The following is a 12,782-nucleotide window of genomic DNA, read 5'->3' as shown; positions in this document are numbered from 1 at the left end:
CTTCTTTTCACTTCTAGTTCCTGTCTTCTTGTTTCCATTTAAGCCCAAGTTATTAGTTACTCTATTCTCTGCGTTCTGTTTCTCCCTGAATGAAGCTGGATGAAGATTGCAGGTACAGAGAAAGAGAAGTAGAAAAGGAAGAGAAGGAAGAAGGAAGGAGGAAATTCTCATTAAAAAATTTAGACTCCAATGGGGCTATTTATACAAGAAGGTGGTTAGCCTCTTGTCATATCTCTAATACTCTGTTATACAAAAAACAGTCTTAGTCTCTACTCTCTGATTTTAATTACACTACAAATGACTCCCATGGATTTTTTTTTTTTTTTTTTTTGCTTTCACAGTTCTGGATTCAAAGACATTAGATGAAAATTATCCTGTATATCCAGATCCCAGGCCCAGATGGAGGCCAAAATAGAGATTCGAGATGGATGCAGAAATGGAGAGCAGACACAAAGAAAAGTTACTGCTACCTCAAAAGCTAAGGTATTTTAAAGGAACCAGAAGAATGGGAAATATTGAAAGATGTGTAAAAGAGAAAAGCTAAAGCAGGAAGAACTGGCTGAGTGGTGGATGTGGGCACTGACAGTATGAAATCAAGGCTGATTCTAGGCATTTTGCCAGAACTGGGTCAACAGGGGAATCAAGGGAGTTGGGGGATGAGTAGGTTAGGGGAGTGGCTTTAAATACATGAGTTTACACTTGTAATGTCAATCAGAAGCCAAAATGAGATGCCAAATATGTCTAAGAGTATGAGGAAAACCAGAAAAATAAATTAATGGAATTTTCTTTTTAAAATAGGTGATATTGCGACATATCTGTATGTCCGTATAAATGATCTTAGAGAAAGGTTAGTGGATTTGAAAATAGAGGGATAAATCATAGAAATAAATGCTTGGAAGTAGGTTGTAGATGATCGAATCTTATGCCAAAGAAAAGAATGGACATAGACGGAGAAAAAGGGGGTTTGCTGCAACAAAAGGGAAGAAGGATCAGAGGGCTGATGTGTGGTATTGAACAGTCCTGAGAATCAAAAGCCAAGGTAGATTTTGTATTCGTTTCCCATTGCTGCTGGAACAAATCACCACAAAATTAGTGGCTTTAAATAACATGAATTTATTCTTTCAGTTTTGGAGGTCAGATGTTTAAAATTAAGGTATCAGTAGGGCTGCTTTCTTTCCGGAGGGTTCGGGGAAAATCAGTGTCCTTGCTCAGAGGTCTTGTGATCCACAGATCCTTCTTCACGCCACTCTAGCCTCCTGGTTTCACTGTGATGTCTGCTACTGTCTGACTCTGATTCCTACTGTATCCTCTTGTATGACCCCTGTGAGTACACTGGGCCCACATGGACATCCAGGATAATCTCCCCACTTCAAGGCCTTAATTTGATCATATCTGCATTGTGTCTTTTGCCATATATGATAACATTCACAGGTTCTGGAGATGGACATGAATATCTTTGGAAGAGAGAGAGGACATATTATTCAGTTCACTATACTTTTCTTTTCATAGCTTCTGTTTTCCTCAATTAAAAAAAAATGAATAAGATCATCAGCTAAGTGAGAATAGGGGGAAAAAATTATAGGAGATTGAAGGAGAGAAGATAAATTGCAAAATCATTAATTCAGAGAGTGGAAAAGAGAATTGACCAGGCAAACAGTGTAAGAATGCTTGGCATTATGAGGGTCAACTCAAATTAAGGTCCTTAATTTAAAGCAACACTGTTACCACAATGGAATATGCCTCCGGCCTTATTAATCTTTTTGAATTCTAATCAACAGTCAGAAAATGGTTGGGTTATAAGGATTAGGTTTGCCCAGGTTAGCAGAAAGAGAGGTGAACTAAGTTGGGTTACGAAGACAAGAAATAAGATGAAGAGTAGAGAAAATGGGAAAATGAGAAGGTTAACTGATAATCATCATTGGTGTAAGACTGTTGAAATGTGAGTTCTAGAGTAAGCTCTCTAAGAATATATTATGCAAAATCACAATATTGAAGGTGTTAAAGTTTTGGTAATAAGGTCAAGGTTATAACCATGAGAAGAAAACAACTACTCTTTTTCCAGGCTCTGTTGTATATGAGGTATACAGCTATGTACCAAAGCCACAATTAGAAACAAAGAAACAAATATCTGTAGAGAAGCAGTGACTAACAGAAAGCTAGATTTGAACTATAAAAAGAGGCAAATAAAATGCTCAGAGAAGAAATTATATATAAAGGTGTTTTTTAATTTGTAGGTTGGAGTCCTAAGCCCTAGTACTTCAGAATGTAATTGTATTTGGAGATAGGGTCTTTAAAAAGGTAATTAAGTTAAAATGAGGTCATCATCGTGGGCCCTAATCCAATGATTGGTATCCTTATAAGAAAAGGAAATTTGGACACAGACTGTTACAGATGGAAGGCCACGTGAAGGCCACAGGGACAAAATGGGCACCTATAAGCCAAGGAGAGATGCTTCAGAAGAAACCATCCTTGCTGACACTTTGATCTCTAACTTGTGGACTGCAGAATTGCAAAAGAAAACAAACCCACAATTTTTGTTGTTTAAGGCACCCAGTTCGTGATATTTTGTTATGGTGATCTAGCGACTATACAATAGGGGATTTTACTTTGTCAGTATGAGTTCCAGAGACCACGGTGAGTTTGATCAGTTGAGATGGAGAGTGGTCAGATCCTGAATCAAATCAGAGAATGCTCAAAAAAGAATGAGGAGAGAAATGTGACAATAGTGAATGATCTGGAAGACTTGGACTTCTTGGATTGACTAAAGAAAGGAGAGATATAAGATATCCTAGGATTAACATGGATGGTCTTTTATGGGGAGAAACATATTTGAATCTAAGTATAGTTTGTATCTTGTGACTATCCTTTTAGATGGTTAATAGTGGGTAGGCAAGAAGTATTAAGGGGACTGGGCAGTCATTGACACATGATTAGTAATTGAGAATACGTTGCTTACAGAATTTCTGGTGTAAAAGGAATGATAGTTTTTTAATTTGACAACATAGCTGAAGAAATTAGTGGTATTGACATTATTGTTTGAAGAATTTAGGACTGACCAATGCATAGGGCTGCAAGTCTTATAAAAAATAATTAAAGTAAGAGAGCATGACACTCAGTGTCATATACACAATGGACTTTAATAAATGCTTACTGAAGGAAACAGCACTGAATTAGTGCTACCAGGAAATAGTCAGATTAAATAATGACAAAAAACTAGGAGTGAAAAATAACAGAAAGGTTAAGTTAGTTATTGAATTCACATACAGCTACAAGCCACTTCGTATAAAAACCCTAACCCAACAGGAGAGTAAAGTCATTAGAAATCACAGACTCACTTTTTAGATAATGAGACCCAGTTTTATAATTGTAAGTCACATTTTCTGCAATTTCCTGAGGGAATTTCTTTTTAACTTTCAACAACTGAGTGTATTGGCAAATACTTGGTAACTCATATCTTAATAAGCAAGAAAGAACCACCAATCAATAAGCTGTGAAATGACAAACATTAGCAATTAATGTTGAATATAAACTGTAACCACATCAGAAGGTAAATACACTAAGCATTACTGCTTTACTTTAAGAGCTGGTAACATGTCCTGGTTTTGATGCTGTACCCCAGCCCAGTGAGCCTTAGTATAAAGACCCCAAGTATTAATTACTGCTTACTTCCCTGCCTAGCATATAACATCATCAGCCTTTTGACACAGTAACTTTTTAATCACTAGAGAAATTGACAACACTTTCTTTCCTGTTGAATCCAGTTCAATTAATTCCTACTTGAATGTATTACGTCTATGTTTTATTTATTACACATATATAGCTTGTACTTGAGCTGCTTTATTATTTACGACAAATATCCATCTTTTTTCTTCTTACTGTATATTAAAAAAGCGGCATATTAATATTCTCCTTGAATTGATCAATCAGATTCATAAAAGAGAAGATGAATTTATCCTTAAAATTTCTAGAACATTCTTATAACTAAGTGGTCATGAAAGAGGAGAAATTATACTAATTAATGTGGTAAAATAACAAAAGCTGGCCAGTTGGAGCTGACAACTATAGAGATGAAGTAAAGTTAAAATTCTTGGACTTAAAGCTGTTAATAAAAAAGAAAAATGCTCAGTTGTCCAAATCTGAAGTTAGGAACCTAGAGTAGTGAATACAGAATAAATAGATAAACAAAACAACTTTAAATTTCACAGAAGGATCTTAGAGAGTAGTGGCTAAGAGGATGAGCTGTAGAATTATATCAACCTCCATCACTTTATAGCTCTGTATCTTAAATTCACAAAGTTCTTCATTTCTAAAGTGTGGATAGTAATAAATCTGCTTTTTATATTTTGTGAAGATTACATGGGTTGGCACATAAGAAGCATTTAGAGCAAACCCTCGGTCCTCTCGTTACTCCATAAATACTAGTGATATTAGTTGTGACTGTATCACTGTAGGACACCAGACATGCCATCACAAAATATGCCTCTGTGGCATAAAGATTACTTCGATATGATTATTTTCAAAACTAGCAGATACTGAAGAAGCTTTAAAAAGCATGCTACCATTTTGTAAGGGAAATTTACATTTAGAAAGGTATTCTCCATTTATAAGGGTGTCCCTTCCTTCCCTGTACCAGGAAGAGAAGGGGGACCCTAAATCACAAGTAACTCTTATCAGTGGAGAAGGCGCAGACTTAATCTGTAATATGCATAGCAAACCTCACCCTTGTTCACCATACTACTTCTAGTAACCTTTCTATAACTTGCCTTCTCCCACTCTTTTACCTTTGTTTTACTTGAAGATGATATTTAAACTCAAGTGCTAATCACCAATTTGAGTTTACTCATCCCTGAGTTTGTCCCATATATGAGACATACCTATAAATAAACTTGTTTGTGGGTTTTTTTGTTTTGTTTTGTTGTTGTTGTTGTTAATCTAGCTTTTGTTAAAAGGTCCTCAGCCAAGAACCTAGAAGGATAAGAAAGATAAAATTTTTTTCCTCTCCCTCCATCATTATTGTAAATAATTTCACTAATATTTATTGAGCTTCCACTAAGTGAAAAGTGATTATACCAAAAAGCAATTTATGTATCTTTAGAATGACAATTTTAAAAGTTCAGGTTGAAATTTTATTACCCAATTCTTCCCCCTCCACCATCTTTACAATTCCAGCCTAACCTCCTGAATGCAAAATTACACTCCTCAGCAATTTAAATTGTGCCATTATTCCTTTGCTCATTTATTATCACAGGTTTAAGCTCTACAGTGCCATGAAACCTGCAGACACAGAAGTTCATGATTTATGTATGTATTTGATAGCCTCACCCCTGACATCGTAGCCTCAAATCTAGACTCTTAAACTGCCTGCTTAGCTCTGTTAACTGATTTTAATCTTGGATGTTAGAGGAGCTATTCAAATGTTCTTCAGCAATATCGTCTTGGCACTTTAATTGAAATATATCTTTACTTTTTTAAAAAATGGAACATAACAGTGAATAAGAGCAGCCCTTTATTCACACAATGTATGCTAATGTTGACCCAACTGCTCTTGGCTTTTCCAAGGACTCTTGTGATTTCCTGGAATTTCCTGAACTCAGCACTTTGATGACCATGGCTATTTTAACTTCATTGCTCTCCCGACTGCAAAGGAGCTTTTGACATTTGGATCTTGTGTTCATCTAATGGCAACTGAAATTAAAGCTTTCCCACATCAATGCGTTAACTTTCTGAGGCCATTTCAAAGGGTGAATTCAATATTCGAATTTCATGATACTCATTGATCTGTGTGCTACTATTTGTGTGACTAGAAAAGTCCTCATTAAAAATTTTCCTGACACTACTGATTTAAAAAAATAGTGAACAGAACTAATTTCACTCAAATATTCTGTATTCATATAATGAGAACATAGCTAAAGTCCAAATAATTCATTGGTTAGCATTGGGCCTATGTAGAGAAAGAAGCCAAACTCTCAGGCCTGAGCAAATGGTGCTTATTTTGAGAGGATCAATATCCAAACTGCATTTATAGATTCCTGAAAGTGCAATTTAATCACTTCAGAATCACTTTTAAAAGGTCTCCAAAGAAATTGCGGACTCAGACAGCTTAGAAATAGAAGCTTCCACTTTATCCCCATCACCTCTAGTAGATTTAAGAATTCCTGATGCGTACTCTGGCTTCACAGGCTACAAGAGAGAACTGCCTTTTTTAAGGTCTATAGATATTAAACACTGAGTCTTTATGTTGCTGTCATAAATATTTTCAATTTTATTTCTACCAGATAGAAAAACAGGAAAAAAATAAGAACAACTTTTGCACATTTGCCTAAGACTATATCTACCCATAAAAAGTGGATTGGAGAATTATTATAATTATCTGGATAAGCATACTATTAAACATTTCATCTTTGCCAAAACATTTATTTCAAACTCTTTTTTCTAATGTGCTCGCTACATAGCAAAAAAAAAAAAAAAAAAAAAAAAAAACACAACAACAAAAAAATCATTCAGAGTTATCCAATAATCAGCCGAAGGACAAATTAGAAGCTTTAACTTGGCTAATATGCCTTCTTAGGTTTGGTATTTTTAATTGGCCAAAGTAAAAACCTCTGCTTTAATTAATTTTAGTATGAGTATTTAGGTGAGAAAAATCATAGAGAATATAGAATAATCATAATCATTTGGAAAATAAAGGCTGCAGGCATTCATTTCAGTATCCTTTGCCTTGAACACTTTTATTCCAAGCGAAGAAAGGAAAGCAGGTAGATATCCTCAGATCTCATGTTTTGAACTTAAGATAAATGTGCTGGGAAAGAGCAATAAATTTTTTCCTCATATTTCAAAAAAAAAGTAAATAAATATACGTTAAAAGGGAGAGACTTAGAAATACACTCTTGACAGCAATTTTTGCAAGTATCAAGAATCTGATTCTTGATGATAGTGTCCCTTCTAGATAATAAATTGCAGTTGTTGAAGACACATCAAGATGCAGCAATTACTGCTGTTTTAATATTGTTAAAATGTAGTATACATATATAACAATATTTATATAAGTAGGTCCTCATATGGTCTCTCGCAATAGGTAGTAGAGTAATTATTATCCCTATTTTATAGATGGAAACACTGAGATTCAGAAAGTTCAATAACCAGTTAGTGCTAGCTACAGATATGTTCGCACCTTGTGTAGAACAATTTCATTAGATGTACACATGTGTCAAATAGGCATGTGTACAGAGAAGAGAATGTAGATAAGAGGCAGCAAATGTAAATAGAATGTACAAATTTTACTGAAATTCTTTGTGTGTGTGTGTGTGTGTGTGTGTGTGTGTGTGGTGTAGTGTGTATGTGTAGAAGAGAGAGAGAGAGAAACAATTAGAGTAATAATTATGGTCTTGTTCTGAGAACAAAGAGAGAAAAATAACAAACCATCAGGACAATAAAATTAACACCAAAAGGAGTTGCTTCATAAGTTGAATGGTAATTGGCATAAAGTAATGAATATAGTTCTGTTTGATAATTGCATCTGTTCTATGAAAAGACTATTTTATCTAGCTGATAATAATGAATGTTTTTCAATGCATATTTTGATTTTTTTCTGAAATGATTCAAAAAATAAATATGAAGAAAAATTCATATCCGAGTAAACAATAAACTAATTTTTGTATACCCATCATCTAAATATCAAAATATAACAATTTCTATATTATTTGAAATCATATCTATGAAGTTTATACACATTTTATTATATGTGAATATAGATAGTATTTCTTAAGTCTTCCACTATAATTCCTTTTATTACAACCAAATTTCTACAAATCATCATTCTAAGATGAACAATTTTGAAAAACCTTTTTTTCTTAAGATAATTTTCTAAAAATAACGTGGTATAATCAGGCATTCATTCATTCGATAATATTTCCTGAGTGCCTACCATGTGACTAACATTGTGTCAGGTTCCAGGAATATCAAGATCGAGAACATACAGTCCATTTTCAAAGTAGATGAGGATACAGACAAGTCAACGTAGCTCTATAGTGTGCTGCTCAGGACAACTGAGGAAATGCAGCATGCAAAGGCTATCGACTGGAAGGCTCTTAACACAGATTAGAGAGGTCAAGAAACGCATTCCCTGGGACATGATACCTCGGCTTCAGAATCTTCATAAGCAAGCAGAACTTAGCCAAATAAAATGGAGTGTAGACGGGGAGAGGGGATAAGGATGGTATTCTTAGCCTATACAAGATATTCTTCGGGGGCCTATTCAAAGAAAATTGGGTACAGGGCGGCTGGACTGGGAAGATCTGTGAGTAACATGAGGCATGTAAGGAAAGATGAAATGAGACCAAAATGCAACAAAAAGATCATAAAGAGACATGCATTGTATTAAAGGAATTACTTGTGTGAGAGTGTTTGTGTATGTAAGATTCCGTTCAATACCTGCCTTTTGGACCTAAAAAAGATTTATTTTAGTTCATTATACTTTGTATTTTATTTTGAAATATCTTTGAAGATTCTTAAAAATGAGAATCACAAATTTCAAGAGGATCTCTTGCTGGTCAGAAAAATATTCCACACTGCTCAACCTTTGCACTCCTTCTCATACCAAATGAATATTCTATAGAATTGTCTTTATGACTTATATTATGAATGGTAGTTTTATCTTCATAAAAGATGATAACAAACATCTATCATAAAGAATAAAAATTGATAACCCTTATAATTTTATCTACGCTAATGTAACCACAAAGGTTATTCATATTTCTTATATTTCGAGGCTTTATCACAACAAAAATATATAATACAGGTAGAACATTAAAAGTATACTTATAAGTAGTCCTCAAAAAAAAGTTTACATTCCATTGTCATTGCAATATTTCTAAGCTGTTTCCTTGAATGATATGTGAGGTAAAGCACTTGACAGGTTAATTATACTTCATTTTAAAAAGTATTTCCTAGCATTTTATTTAGAACTGCTTCTGTTTTAATTCCTTTGATTCTCCTGCTATTCTTTTGTTATGGAATCATAAAATAAAAATACCTTTTTAGAAGATTCTACCTATCAGGAGCCTCTTCCCTTATACCCAAACCTCTGCTCACAGCCTTTATTGTTTCCTCTTCAAGGTAGGAGTTGCTACAATTCTGAGCAGCCAATGCCTGAGATATTATTTGGGTGTATGTTTTACTATTAATGCCTTATAAGTCATGAGCCACATGCAATTTTCAGATTATATGTAGGCAGGTTTTCCACCCCGACAACTGTTCTGTTCTGACCAACCTCCTCTCTCTACCTTTCTTATAAGTAACTGCGGAGGGCCAGGACACAATCTCACTCATGTTAGATTCAAGGTGACAATATTGAATCAAGAAGTCTTGTTTAGTTCTTATGGCTTAAGAAGTGTGCTCCAATTAAGCTTTTATCACAGCTCTAACTCAGAAGTTGTTAAGAATTTGCTCAGTGATTGATATAGCAGCACTTCATCTCCTATTTGACCTTGGCTTCTAGTGAGTGTAGCTCTCTCAGACAGAACCCCAAGAGCAGAGGAATCTTGAATGTCAAAATCATTGAAAGGCAAGGTATTATACAACAAACTATGTACTACAAGCTGTCCTTCCGGTAATTATGAGGTAAAGTAGCCCTCCGCCCCTTATATGCAGGGGATATATTCTAAGACCGTCAGTGGATGCCTGAAACCGTGAATAGTACCAAACCCTACATATACCATGTTTTTTCCTACACACACACCTTTTCACTTTACAGCTTCTATTTGACACATCCAAATTATCAGCTTCACTGCTCACGCAGTTTGGGACCATTATTAAGTAAAATAAGAGTTACTTGAACACAAACACTGCAATATCACAACAGTGACCTGATAACCCAGGTAGCCGCTAAGAAACTAATGAACAGGGAGCGTACACAGTGTGGATACGCTGAGCAAAGGGGTGATTCACATTCTGGGGGGATGAGGCAGGAAGGCAGGAGATTTCATCGTGATATTCAGAACAGCACACAATTTAAAACTTATGAATTGGTTATCTCTGGAAGGTTCCATTTAATGTTTCCGGAGCACAGTTCACCACAGGAACCTGAACCACAGGAAGCAAACCCGCAGGTAAGGGAGGAGCACTGTACTTACCTTGATCTATGACCATCATGAAGAAAGATATCCACAGATGCGATCATTTATCAACATGTATTAAAGATCTACTATGACTTTATATATTCTCATCTATATCTCACAAATACACTTCAGACTCATATTTTCAATATCTACTTAACGTCAATTTCTGTATCCATTAGATATCATAAACATATCAGAACCAAAAACGTCTGCCCTTCCAAAAAACTTCCTCACCTCAGTCAAATCTGATTTCTTCTTTCTCACTTTTACGCCTCATCTGATCAAACTTACTCTTGGCTCTATCTCCAAAATAGACGTTGCATCTATCCACTTCTTCCACTGTTGGTACATTACTCCAAGCCCCCATTCATTCTCTTCTCAAATACTGTAATTTCCTCTTAACTGATCTTCTTACTTCACATGACCTAATCTTCACATGGGAGTATATAAAATCGCAGCAAATTACTGCTTAAAGCCCTCCCATGTCTTCCAACACTCATAAGAAAGATAAACTCGGTATCTTAGCTTAAAAGATCCTATACGTGACTGGCTCCCAATCTCATGTCTTAACTCCTTTTTGTTCATCTTTGACACAGACACTCTGGCTTTTTGTTTCTGTGCTTAGAACATAACGAGCACATCGTTAATCACCAGCCACCCTTTGGCCTCTGCTCTAGCTATTTCTCCACCAGGAAAGTTCTTGCCATCAAGTTTTCACTTGCTGGTTTATTTTTGTCTTCAAAAAACTTAAAACGTATTTATTTTTAATCTTTTCTATTATCTAGTAAATACATTTAAGTAATATATTTTGCTCTAAATATCATCTTCTATAAACTTTAAAATTTACATTATAATTCATTTTTAACAATCTCTAATGTCTGCTTTAATTTTCTCTTTTACTTAACCATTTCTTGGAAGGCATTATTTAAACTCCCATGGGTGTACTTTTAGAGTCGAGGTAGCATTTTCCCTTTTATTATTAATTAAATATATATTTACTTATTGCATCATTATCTGAAAATGATTTATGATATTGGCAGTTAGCTTTTCTTTGTGATCATATTTTTTTATAATCGTTTTTAAATGTTGCTGTGAATTTCATAAGAATATGTGTTCTAGTGTGGGTTCAAAAGTGCACATAAACACACATAGTAATACAGTATCTTTCACAGGGTTTAGAATCTACAGTATTGTGTAACATAAAAACTAACAAGAGTCAGTATTGTTTTTTAAAATTTTTAAAAAATGTTCCAGTTTGATGACCTACAGAACAATACTGGAACAGATCAATGGGTCTCGTGATCAGCATAGGATAGTTAATGGCTTGCATTTAAAAGCCATCTTCTATTTTCTATTTTTTAAAATGTATACTTAAATAATAAAAAATATTTACCTAGTGACAAACAGCTTGAGAAGCAATGGACAACTAAAACTAAATAAGTCTCCCATCTCAGGCTTATTTTGAGAATATATTCATTCATAAAAAATGGGGCAGAATCAGCGACACTACTTGTTAATTTTACCCATCTGTCACTCTCTTTCTCCTGTATATATATACATATATTGTACTAAATGTCTTCATTTAACACTTTTTGTCTTAGGTTTTGTTTTGCCTGATATTAAAATTCATACTCTTGTCAATTTGTTTGAACTTGATACATATATCTTTGACACTCTCTTATTGTTAATTATTTGTGTGTCTTATTTTAGATATAGATCTGGTAAAGCGATTATAGCTTTATTCATCTGTATATTTACTTTGCTGAACTTGAAAGTCTCTTTTATGATGTGTAATGTAGTTTTATTATTGTTACTCTTTTTAGTTTTTCTTCCTCTCTAATTTGAAATTTATATATCCTATTGTCCCTGCCTATGAGTTGCTCTTGGATTTTAAAATATATTCACATGCATATGTTCCTATCAAAAGCTTCAGCAAATCTATCAAAATATTTTTATTTTTTTTTAAAACCACCCAGAGTCATAATCCTCTCTCAACATTTATATTGGTGGAATATTTTCTAACAACCTCTTTCAGTTTCTTAGATAATCACTTTTTTTTTTTTTTTTTTTACATCTAAATATAACCACCCCAAGGGTACGATCATCTGAGGGTAAATGTGGCAGGAAGCTGTTCTATATCCTGGGGAGACACTCTCCAGGCAGTCTTTCTACTCAACTTCTTCATGAGGATTGGATTGTAGTTCAAGATGGAGACATACAAGAACCCTAACTGAACTCTTCCACAAACACACCTAATGGAAGACCACCTTGCATCAGGATATTGAGAGAAGACCCAGGCCGAAATGGGTAGGAGGCTGAGATTCAACCTCACCATAAACCCACCCCCACTGCGGTGACCCCAGTAGGAGGAAACGCAAGACCTTGAGGAGCCAAGGGTTTGAGGCCCACACCAAGCACTCCCAGACACAAGAGCCCCCCAAAATGGCTAGCTTTGAAAGCCAGCATGGCTCCACACCAGACACAAGAGCCCCCCAAAATGGCTAACTTTGAAAGCCAACATGGCTCCCAGCCGGGAGCCCACAGTCTGCAGCAATCTAAGAAACACCTGGAGGGCTGGGCCCTTGGACTCACCTGCCCCAGGGGCCGGCAGGGAAACAGCTGATGGCGGGCACCAGACTCGTGTTGGGGAACCGCGTCTGCTTGTCC

The sequence above is a fragment of the Pteropus vampyrus genome, unplaced genomic scaffold, assembly GCF_000151845.1.
Source record: "Pteropus vampyrus isolate Shadow unplaced genomic scaffold, Pvam_2.0 Scaffold13, whole genome shotgun sequence".
In the NCBI taxonomy this organism is placed as follows: Eukaryota; Metazoa; Chordata; class Mammalia; order Chiroptera; family Pteropodidae; genus Pteropus; species Pteropus vampyrus.
This window is presented reverse-complemented; position numbering follows the sequence as displayed.